Below are 9811 nucleotides of genomic sequence, written 5' to 3'. Positions count from 1 at the left end.
CGTACCAGAAAAACAAGGAAAGAAAGAAAAAGAAAAATTAAAAAAGGGAAAAAAATGAACGATCGTGTCCTTTCTCTTTTACTAGTTTACTTGCTTTTCGATTATTATCATCATCATCTCTATATTCTTTGATATTGGTTGCTTGATTAAATTGCTCCACACATCAAGTATTTTATTGGTATGATTTTTCGACCAATTCACAACAATTGGCGTCCACCGTGGGAAAAAGATCAATCGATAATCAAGTACCATGGGTTCAAAGTTTGATATTGAGAAGTTTACCGGTAGTAACGACTTCGGGTTGTGAAAGGTAAAGACGAGGGTTGTTTTAGACCAAAACAAGGTGTTGAGAGAAGTAGTAATGGAGATAGTGAAGAGGGACATCAACCTGGAGAGGTGGTTGTAATAATACTCGACATCAGGCTAGAGAGGCGGTGCTAAGAATACTCGGGTTATGTCAGTTGGAGTGTTTTGCACGTTGCAAGGTGGAAGACATAGTGGATATACCGGTTTTGAGGCTTTGGTGGAGCAAACTCAGTTTGAGGTTGAGTCTTTTACTAGTGGGACTAAAAGAAGACGTTCAACATTAACTCGTGGATATCTAATAGGAGATAGGGAGGAGAGTGGTATTGTTGCACCAAAGTGGTGTGACTATGGAGTCCTTGTGTTATGTTTCAATTGTGGTTGAAGAAGTGCAAAACTTGGTAGATCTTCAGGGAGACAATTAAAAGCAACATGTGATCATACTTGGTAACTTGTGAGACTCTCGGAGGTAGTTGGATACAAGGAGAGTTTGATGTTGCAGCTTGTGGAACCGCCTAAAATTCCAAGGTTGATTTGGAGCCAAGAAATACTTCGAGAGGACAGAATACATTCTGAGGGTCGAAGAGAGGGTTGTGAAGCTTGTTGAGCTATCTAAAAGGCTGATGATAGTGGGGAACAAGTGTTTCTTTGGGAGGACGGACTTAGCTACTCTGGGGGATGAAGAGGGTGCGGTGAATTTTGTGGGTGCTACCAAATGGAGGATGATGCCTAGGTCAAGGTTCAAGTGGGACTTGAACTTGGCTGGTGATCTTGAATAGAGGTTCAAGATAGAGATATCAACGCGGTGGTTGATGGGATCACCATCAATTTAAAGACAATGTGGAGAATTGTTGAATATATGCCTTAAATCTTAGTAACAAGAAGTCAGGAAAACAGGTTCTGGTGTTTACCAGCTGCGCTAGGCGCAATGTTTCCTCAGCAAACATGTTTGGTTCTAGTTGGGGCGCCAGGCATAGCCTGCCTTGCGCTACGCGCAGGCCCTGCCAGTTGGTGTTGTTTTGTAGTTTTGTTGGAAACAATATTTTCTTGGAGGATAGTCTAACTTGGATTTGTTTTATTTTAAAACAGATTTGTTACTAAGATTTCAAGGCATATTCAAAAGGATATATGGTATAAATCCATCTAATACAGAATAAGGATGCTTTTTATCAAAATGTTCCTATGCTTCTCCATCAGTCGTGTGTCGCAATTCACCAATATTACTCTTACAATTTTGGGCTTTAAAATGCATTAATCTAGAAAAGACTTTGTGGTCTTTATTAACATGATATCATACTAATTAGTAATACAAGTTTAAATAATTAGAACTCTTGCCCAACTACAATATTTCAAAGCATGGCAAAATTGTTAAAATTTCTACAATTTCATAAACGAAATTCAACCTTAAACAGCGGAAATTAAATTGGAATTAAATAGCCGAAATACCTCCAGCCATTGCTCTTGCTTAAATCTTGTCTGAGGATTGATCTTGATTGTTTGAGGATGTTCAAGTTCTTCTAAACCTTCTACAATCTCCCTTAGATGGTGTAAGTTACTAAATAGAGAAATGAGGCTCAGGGAACCAAAACCAAGGGATTGCACTCTATTTATAACTTTTGTCAATCACAAAAATATTTTACTGAATAGAGATATGAAGCTTAGGGAACCAAAACCAAGGGATTTCTCTCTATTTATAACTTTTGTCAATCACAAAAATATTTCACGTGCAATCATAACTGCCACACTAACTTTATGTGCGGTTACTATATTTGATGAAAAGAATAAAGACCACAATTTAGGCTTAATGGATAATTACCACAATGTGCACTTAGTAGTAATTATCCCTTATTTAAATTAATAAATAAATAAAAGGAGATAAATGTTCATATATGAATTTCTTAAGCTTGCATACCAAATGTTCATAATTACTAGAAGAATATCATTCAGATTGTTTCATGTAAACCTCTTCTTCTAGATCTCCTATTCAAAATGCGGTTTTCACATCCATGTGAGAACACTTCAGGATCATTTTCAGCACCAATATTAGAGTCCGACTCTTGTAAATATACCATATAATCACTAGCTTTAGTTGACTTTCTTTCTCTGGTAACCTTTCATAATGTTGGTTCAACATTTTGTTCAATAATTTCAGAAAATTCTTGAACATCTTCATTTACTAGATTATTATAAGTCGCTTGTGGAACTTTAATAACTGATTGTCTAATACCCGTTTGAGCTTGATGGGTAGTACAAATGACAATCAATTGATCACTTAAAGTAGAAGGCTCAATGATGGATAATTTTCGCAAGTGAACGAATTACCACGTAGTAATAAAAATATCGATCCACATGGATTGTGTGATTAAACTAGTCGAATAGTACTCATAGACATTATGCAAGAAATACACATAAATTGGGGGTATGTTGAGTGATGATTTGTTAGAAAACGTGCTTTGATATAATGGAAAAGCGAGGTAGAATCATCGGAATCGCCTAGTCTATAGCTAAACCACATACAATCTACTATATCATAGGAATCTACTCAAGTGTTAACAACTAGATCGACAAATTAGTGAATCACAATCTCTTGTCAAAATCCACTCTATTCGTTGTCGATACTCCCCCGATCTCTCGGGCGGAAGCTACCTACAACGAATGATATTAACGCGCGTCAATCGTTCGCTACACTCTATGCCTCAATCTCTCGACCGGAGACACTCGAGCGCTTAATGCAATTCAGTTCAGAAATTAAATCAATACTCTCGCACGTGACTTAACTCGAAATCATTACAACACTAATGAAGGATTATAAAGCATTAAACATCGAATTGCATTAAATCAACACTATGAACAGAGTAGTTTCTTACACATATAGCAGATTACATGAGGTCTATCTACATCCTAGGCTATCCTAGATCCTACCTCCGAAGAACTTAGCTCCTCATCTCCCTTTGTTCCCGTCCGAGCTTCAATGTCATGGCTTGTGAATCCATGCTATCGATGTGCTTGGAGCTATCCTTCGGAGTCTTGAATCCCAATCTTGAAGTTCCAAACCCAAAATGTAGATCAAATTTGCAGAATTTTCCAACCCGAAAACAGAATTATGCAGAAACTATATATACAGAAGGCAACCACGCCGCGCGCCAGATCTATCACGCCGCACGTGGTTGCAAATCCATCAACTACGCCGCGCGTGGTAACAGAATCACGCGGCGCGTGATCAAGTCAGAGAGCAATCTTCTTCTTCAACAAGGCTTCACGCCGCGCGTGGTAAGGCATCACGCCGCGCGTGATCAGAGTGAAAATCTTGGCTCCCTGTGAGCTCCATCACGCGGCGCGTGATGGGCTACGCCCCCAGCGTAGTGAAAATCCTCCATTTCCTGCAATTTTTCCTGTTTTCTTGCAAAACAAGTAATCAAGCTTATGGTTAGATTTCTCTTATATTTATTGCTAAAAACCTACTAAAATGCATCTAATGTTGCTAAAATAGGCATGGATTAGAGAGTGTGACGATTCGTCATCACAACCCCAAACTTAAACTTTTCCTTGTCCTCAAGGAAACAACTTTTACCTCAAGTTTTTGTGTCAAGACCTTGGCATTTTCCTTAAATTCACTCGAATCATACATACGTGAGAATCACCTGATGATCAATGATCCACCTGCAAACAATGCTCAATTACACAATCGTTCCCGCAAGACATTTTCAAGTAGTTCACACTTTCCGACCACGGCTCTATGATTCCATCACACTACTCATATGCACTCTTCAGTTTGGGTAATTCACTCAAATCAACACATCAATGCAAGTCAACAATAATTTTGCAAGTAGTCTAAGAATTCATTCGGTTCACCTTGTGCACACACATTAGAGGTCTTTTAGGGTTATAACGTGGCTTGGCTAGGGTGGATGGTGATATTTTGGGATAAGTAGTAGAAAAACTTGGAGTTAGATCCCCCTATTAGTCAAAGAACATTTTCATACACCAAACCCCTTTTGAAATATAGTGGACTAGAGAACTTTTTTCACATCATCAAACAAAGTTTTGCAATTCTTTAGAATTCAAGGCTATCACTTCTTTTCTATATTTTTTTTTTTTTTTTTCACATTCATTCATCTCTTTTTTTTTCATTTTTCATTTTCTTTCTTATCTCTTCTTCTTTGCCTTGCAACTTTTGAATTTTTTTTTTTGAAAAATCATTCAATCAAAACTTTTATAAGTTCTCTCATTCAATCAAAACTTTTATAAGTTCTCTAGTACCCACACCCCAAACTTTATTTGTTGCTAATTCCAAAGAGCAACCCCAAACTTAGTGGTGAGCAATGCGCATCAACCACTAATTAGGTGCCTAACCTCCAAGAAAGTCATTCCTTTTTTGTTCATCAAAAATTTCTTAAGGTTTTGCAAAAATAACATATTCTTTTCCAGCTCAAATTGGTTAAGCAAAGGATAATTATAAGTAAGGGTGGATAGAAAGGCTCAAAGGTACCAAGGAACATGCCTCGTGTGTGCTACAAAAGTAACAATCAAATAAAAAGACGACAAGCAAAATCGAGAGACAATACATGAGTGGATATCACACATAGAAGGAAAAAGGAGTGTTTGGCTCAATACCTCTCGGTTGGGTCGAATCAAAGAACCGGTCAAAAAGTGTGCGTTCCCTTCCTTTGCCTCTTGATCACATGAGTGCAACAAGCTATTGCACTGCAAGTTTCACAAATCACACACGGAGAAAATCAAGCAATTGATACTCAAGTAACTAGAAGGAACATGCCAAAATATTGAAACAAACTCTAAAAGTAAAAACCATTCCACAATTATACAAAGGAAGATTCAAATTCAGAGTACACAAATAAAATATCTAGCCAATATCCAAGCAACATCAAATATTATTACAAACCAACGAAAGTAAAAGACAATTAAGTGAAGATAGAGTAGTAGAGCAGTAGCAACAGCAGCAGATTAGATAGATGGATCTGAGGCCTAAAACCAAACACCAGATTGTATACCTTAATACCTGCAAAAAACCCTCATAGCTTGAATTAATGAAATGAAGGTTTACTGAATTCACTTGCACTGATTTTAGGCTTCACATCGCACTTAAGAACTTAGTGAAATTGATAGATCTGAAGCCTAAAACCACGCAGATGAATTTGAACCCTGATGAACGGTGCGTCTTTAGCTAGAAATTGAGAGTTTAAATAATCAGAACAGAGTCACCTGATGACGCTGCGCGTGACTTACTCCACGCCGCGCGTGATCTTTTTCAAATTCCTCTTTTGCCCAAAACTCCAACGGTCATGTTGACCCAATTCAAACGGTCAGGTTGACTTGACGACGCCGCGCGTAGTCTTACTCACGCCGCGCGTGATCATTTTAACAAAACCACTTTCCTCTCTGCCTTGTTCACGCAGCGCGTGAAAGATACCATGCCGCGCGTGATCACTAGTCAGAGAGCTAACTTATCCAATTCCATCATCACGCCACGCGTAGAAAGTCTTCACGCCGCGCGTGATCGCTACTCCAGTGGCACCCTTTTCCTCAACTTACACTACGCCGCGCGTGATTGCACGACGCCCCCAGCGTAGTTCACTTCAACAGTCCTCTGTTTTCGCTCTGTTTGCTGCTGAATGTTGCGCACCTACCTACATATTGCAAAACAAAACAACTAATCATTAGAAACCGTTGGGTTGCCTCCCAACCAGCGCTTGTTTAACGTCCCGATGCTTGACGTTCCATGCCCCTAGGGGTCTTGGAAGAAAAGAGCCACATTGTGCCGAACGAGCTCTCCACCACGATAAACTTTCAACCTTTGACCATTCACCTTAAAACTCTTATTCTCCTCCCCTGATTTGAAGATTTCCACAGCCCCATGTGGGAACACTTCCTTAACTATAAAAGGACCAGACCACTTGGACTTGAGTTTACCGGGGAATAACTTGAATCGCGAGTTAAACAGTAACACCAACTGTCCTTCGTGAAACTCTTTTGGAACTAATTTCGCATCATGATAGCGTTTAGTCCTTGCCTTGTACAGTACCGCATTCTCATATGCCCTTTCGCGCCATTCTTCTAACTCATTGAGCTTCAACAACCGAGCTCTACCGGCAAGAGTGGCATCCATGTTCAGTTGCTTAACAGCCCAGTATGCTTTATGCTCAAGCTCTACGGGTAAATGACATGCTTTTCCATAAACCAACTGATACGGGGAAAACCCGAGGTGGGTTTTAAATGCAGTACGGTATGCCCATAACGCATCATCGAGTTTGAGTGACCAATCCTTCCTAGAGGAGGAAACCGTCTTCTCAAGAATCTGTTTCAACTGGCGATTGGACACTTCAACTTGTCCGGAAGTTTGAGGATGATAGGGAGTAGCAACCTTGTGCTTAACATTATACTTCCTCAACAAATTTTCAAGATGCTGATTAATGAAGTGCTTTCCCCCATCGCTGATTAAGATCCTTGGCACCCCGAACCTTGTAAAAATGTTCTTTTTGAGAAACCGCACCACAGTGGCTGGATCATTGGCTTGGCAGGCTGTAGCTTCGACCCACTTTGTAACATAATCCACACAAACCAAAATGTGCACATTAGATTGGGACGAAGGAAACGGTCCCATGAAATCGATCCCCCATACATCAAATGGTTCGACTTCAGTTAGGCCATGCTGAGGCATCTCATCTCTTTTAGAAACACTCCCCGATCTTTGACACGCATCACAAGCTTTTACAAACTCCATACAATCTTGAAAGATCGTTGGCCAAAAGAATCCACATTGTAAAACCTTCGCGGCTGTTCTTGGGCCACTATGATGCCCTCCACAAGGTGAGTTATGGCAATGCCACATAATACCTCGGATCTCACTATCAGCCACACATCGACGAATCATGCCATCATTGCTCACCTTGAACAAAAATGGGTCATCCCAGAAATAATGTCGCGAGTCCGCGAAGAGCTTCTTCTTCTGTTGTGCCGTCATTTCTTCCGGAATGAATCCACTAGCCTTGAGGTTGGCAATGTCACCGAACCATGGAAACTCGGATATTGCAAGTAATTTTTCATCCGGGAATTCACACTTAATAGCTTCTTCCTTATTAGTAACATCAGGGTTGCTTAGCCTTGAGAGGTGGTCAGCCACCACATTCTCTACCCCCTTCTTGTCTCGAATTTCCAAATCAAACTCCTGCAAGAGCAACATCCATCGCAACAATCGCGGCTTGGAATCGCCCTTTGTCAACAAATACTTCAAAGCTGAATGATCTGTAAAAACAATCACTTTTGACCCAATTAGATAGGAACAAAACTTTTCCAAAGCGAATACCACTGCTAGCAATTCCTTCTCCGTTGTGGTGTAGTTAATTTGATTCTCATTAAGGACCTTGCTAGAGTAGTATATCACATGGAAAAGTTTGTTATGGTGTTGGCCTAGGACCGCTCCAACCGCGTAATCACTTGCATCGCACATCAATTCAAAAGGGAGGTCCCATTGTGGCGCAACGATCACGGGAGCAGTGACCAACTTAGTTTTAAGACAATTAAACGCAGTCACACAAGCCTCATCAAAAAGAAACACCGTATCCTTGACTAGTAAAGATGATAAGGGTTTTGCAATTTTTGAAAAATCCTTAATGAACCGCCGGTAGAACCCGGCATGTCCGAGAAAACTCCTTACCCCCTTTACATTTAACGGTGGAGGTAGCTCTTTGATTACCTCAATTTTGGCTTGGTCTACTTCAATCCCCTTTGAGGAGATTTTGTGGCCGAGAACAATTCCTTCTCTTACCATGAAGTGACATTTTTCCCAATTTAAAACCAAATTGGTACTTATACATCTTTTCAGCACATCATTCAAATTAGAAAGACAAAAATCGAAGGACTTACCGAAAACCGAAAAGTCATCCATAAATACCTCCATAGTGTCCTCCATCATATCGGAGAAGATGGCAAGCATACATCTTTGAAATGTTGCTGGGGCATTACATAATCCAAATGGCATTCTTCGATATGCGAACACCCCAAAGGGACAAGTAAAGGCAGTTTTTTCTTGATCTTCCGGATCGACGGTGATCTGATTGTAACCGGAGTAACCATCAAGGAAACAGTAAAACTCCTGCCCCGCTAACCGTTCCAACATCTGATCCATGAATGGCAAGGGAAAGTGATCCTTCCTAGTAGCGGTGTTGAGTCGGCGATAGTCGATGCACATGCGCCATCCCGTAACAGTCCTAGATGGGATAAACTCATTCTTATCGTTTTTCACCACAGTCATCCCCCCTTTTTTTTGGCACCACATGGACCGGGGATACCCAAGCACTATCGGAAATAGGGTATATCATGCCGGCCTCCAAGAGTTTCAGCACCTCTTTCTTCACAACTTCCTTCATGGTTGGATTGAGTCTTCGTTGAGGTTGCACAACCGGTTTAAACTCAGCTTCCAACTTGATTTTATGCATGCAAAAAGTGGGACTTATTCCTTTTAGATCGGAGATAGTCCACCCCATTGCGGCTTTGTTGGACTTCAAGACCCTCAACAGTTTTTCCTCTTCCAAATGAGTGAGTTTGCTGCTAATGATGGCTGGAAACGAAGCATCATCACTTAAGAACACATACTTTAGATGTGAAGGGAGTTGCTTCAGTTCGGGAGCTTTCCTTTCGTCTTCCACTTGATCCTTATCATTCACTTCAAGGAGGTTTTCAAACTTAGGACTTTCATCTATCCGATTAGCATTCAAATTGCTAAGACATAACTCAATTTCTCGCTCCCATTCGTCTTCCAAATTATCCATGGAGTTAACTAACACTTTTTCAAGAGTGGAAGAGGAATGTTGAACCTTAAAAATATCTTCAATGACCTCGTCAACCAATTCAATTATGAAACATTGAGTGTCATCGTCATGTTGTTTCATAGCTTCAAACACATTAAAGAGGATTTGTTCGCCATCAGTTCGGAGCATTAGTTCTCCCAACTCCACATCGATAAGGGCGCGTCCGGTAGCTAAGAATGGTCTTCCTAGCAGCAGGGGTTCCCAATTCTTATCTTCTTCCATGTCTAAGACAACGAAGTCAGCTGGGAACACAAATCCGCCGACTCGGACTAGCACATCATGTAAGATGCCTTCCGGATACACGATGGATCTATCCGCCAAAGAGAGACTCATCTTTGTCGGCTTTGCTACGGCTCCCGGTATCTTCTTCATTATAGATAAAGGCATCAAATTTACACTTGCACCTAAGTCACACAAAGCCTTTCCAATAGTAAGATCCCCAATGGAACAAGGAATTGTAAAGCTCCCCGGATCTTTCTTTTTCTGAGGTAGCTTCCGTTGAATGAGGGCGCTGCACTCTTCCGTCATACTTACCATTTCATCATCTAATGGTTTTCTTTTCTTTGTGAGCAGCTCCTTCAAAAACTTTGCATAACTCGGCATTTGCTCCAATGCCTCAACCAATGGTATAGCCATCTCAAGCTTGTTCAACACCTTCATGAACTTCTTGAACTCCTTCTCTC

Source organism: Trifolium pratense, linkage group LG5 (assembly GCF_020283565.1).
Source record: "Trifolium pratense cultivar HEN17-A07 linkage group LG5, ARS_RC_1.1, whole genome shotgun sequence".
NCBI classification, from domain to species: Eukaryota; Viridiplantae; Streptophyta; class Magnoliopsida; order Fabales; family Fabaceae; genus Trifolium; species Trifolium pratense.
This window is presented reverse-complemented; position numbering follows the sequence as displayed.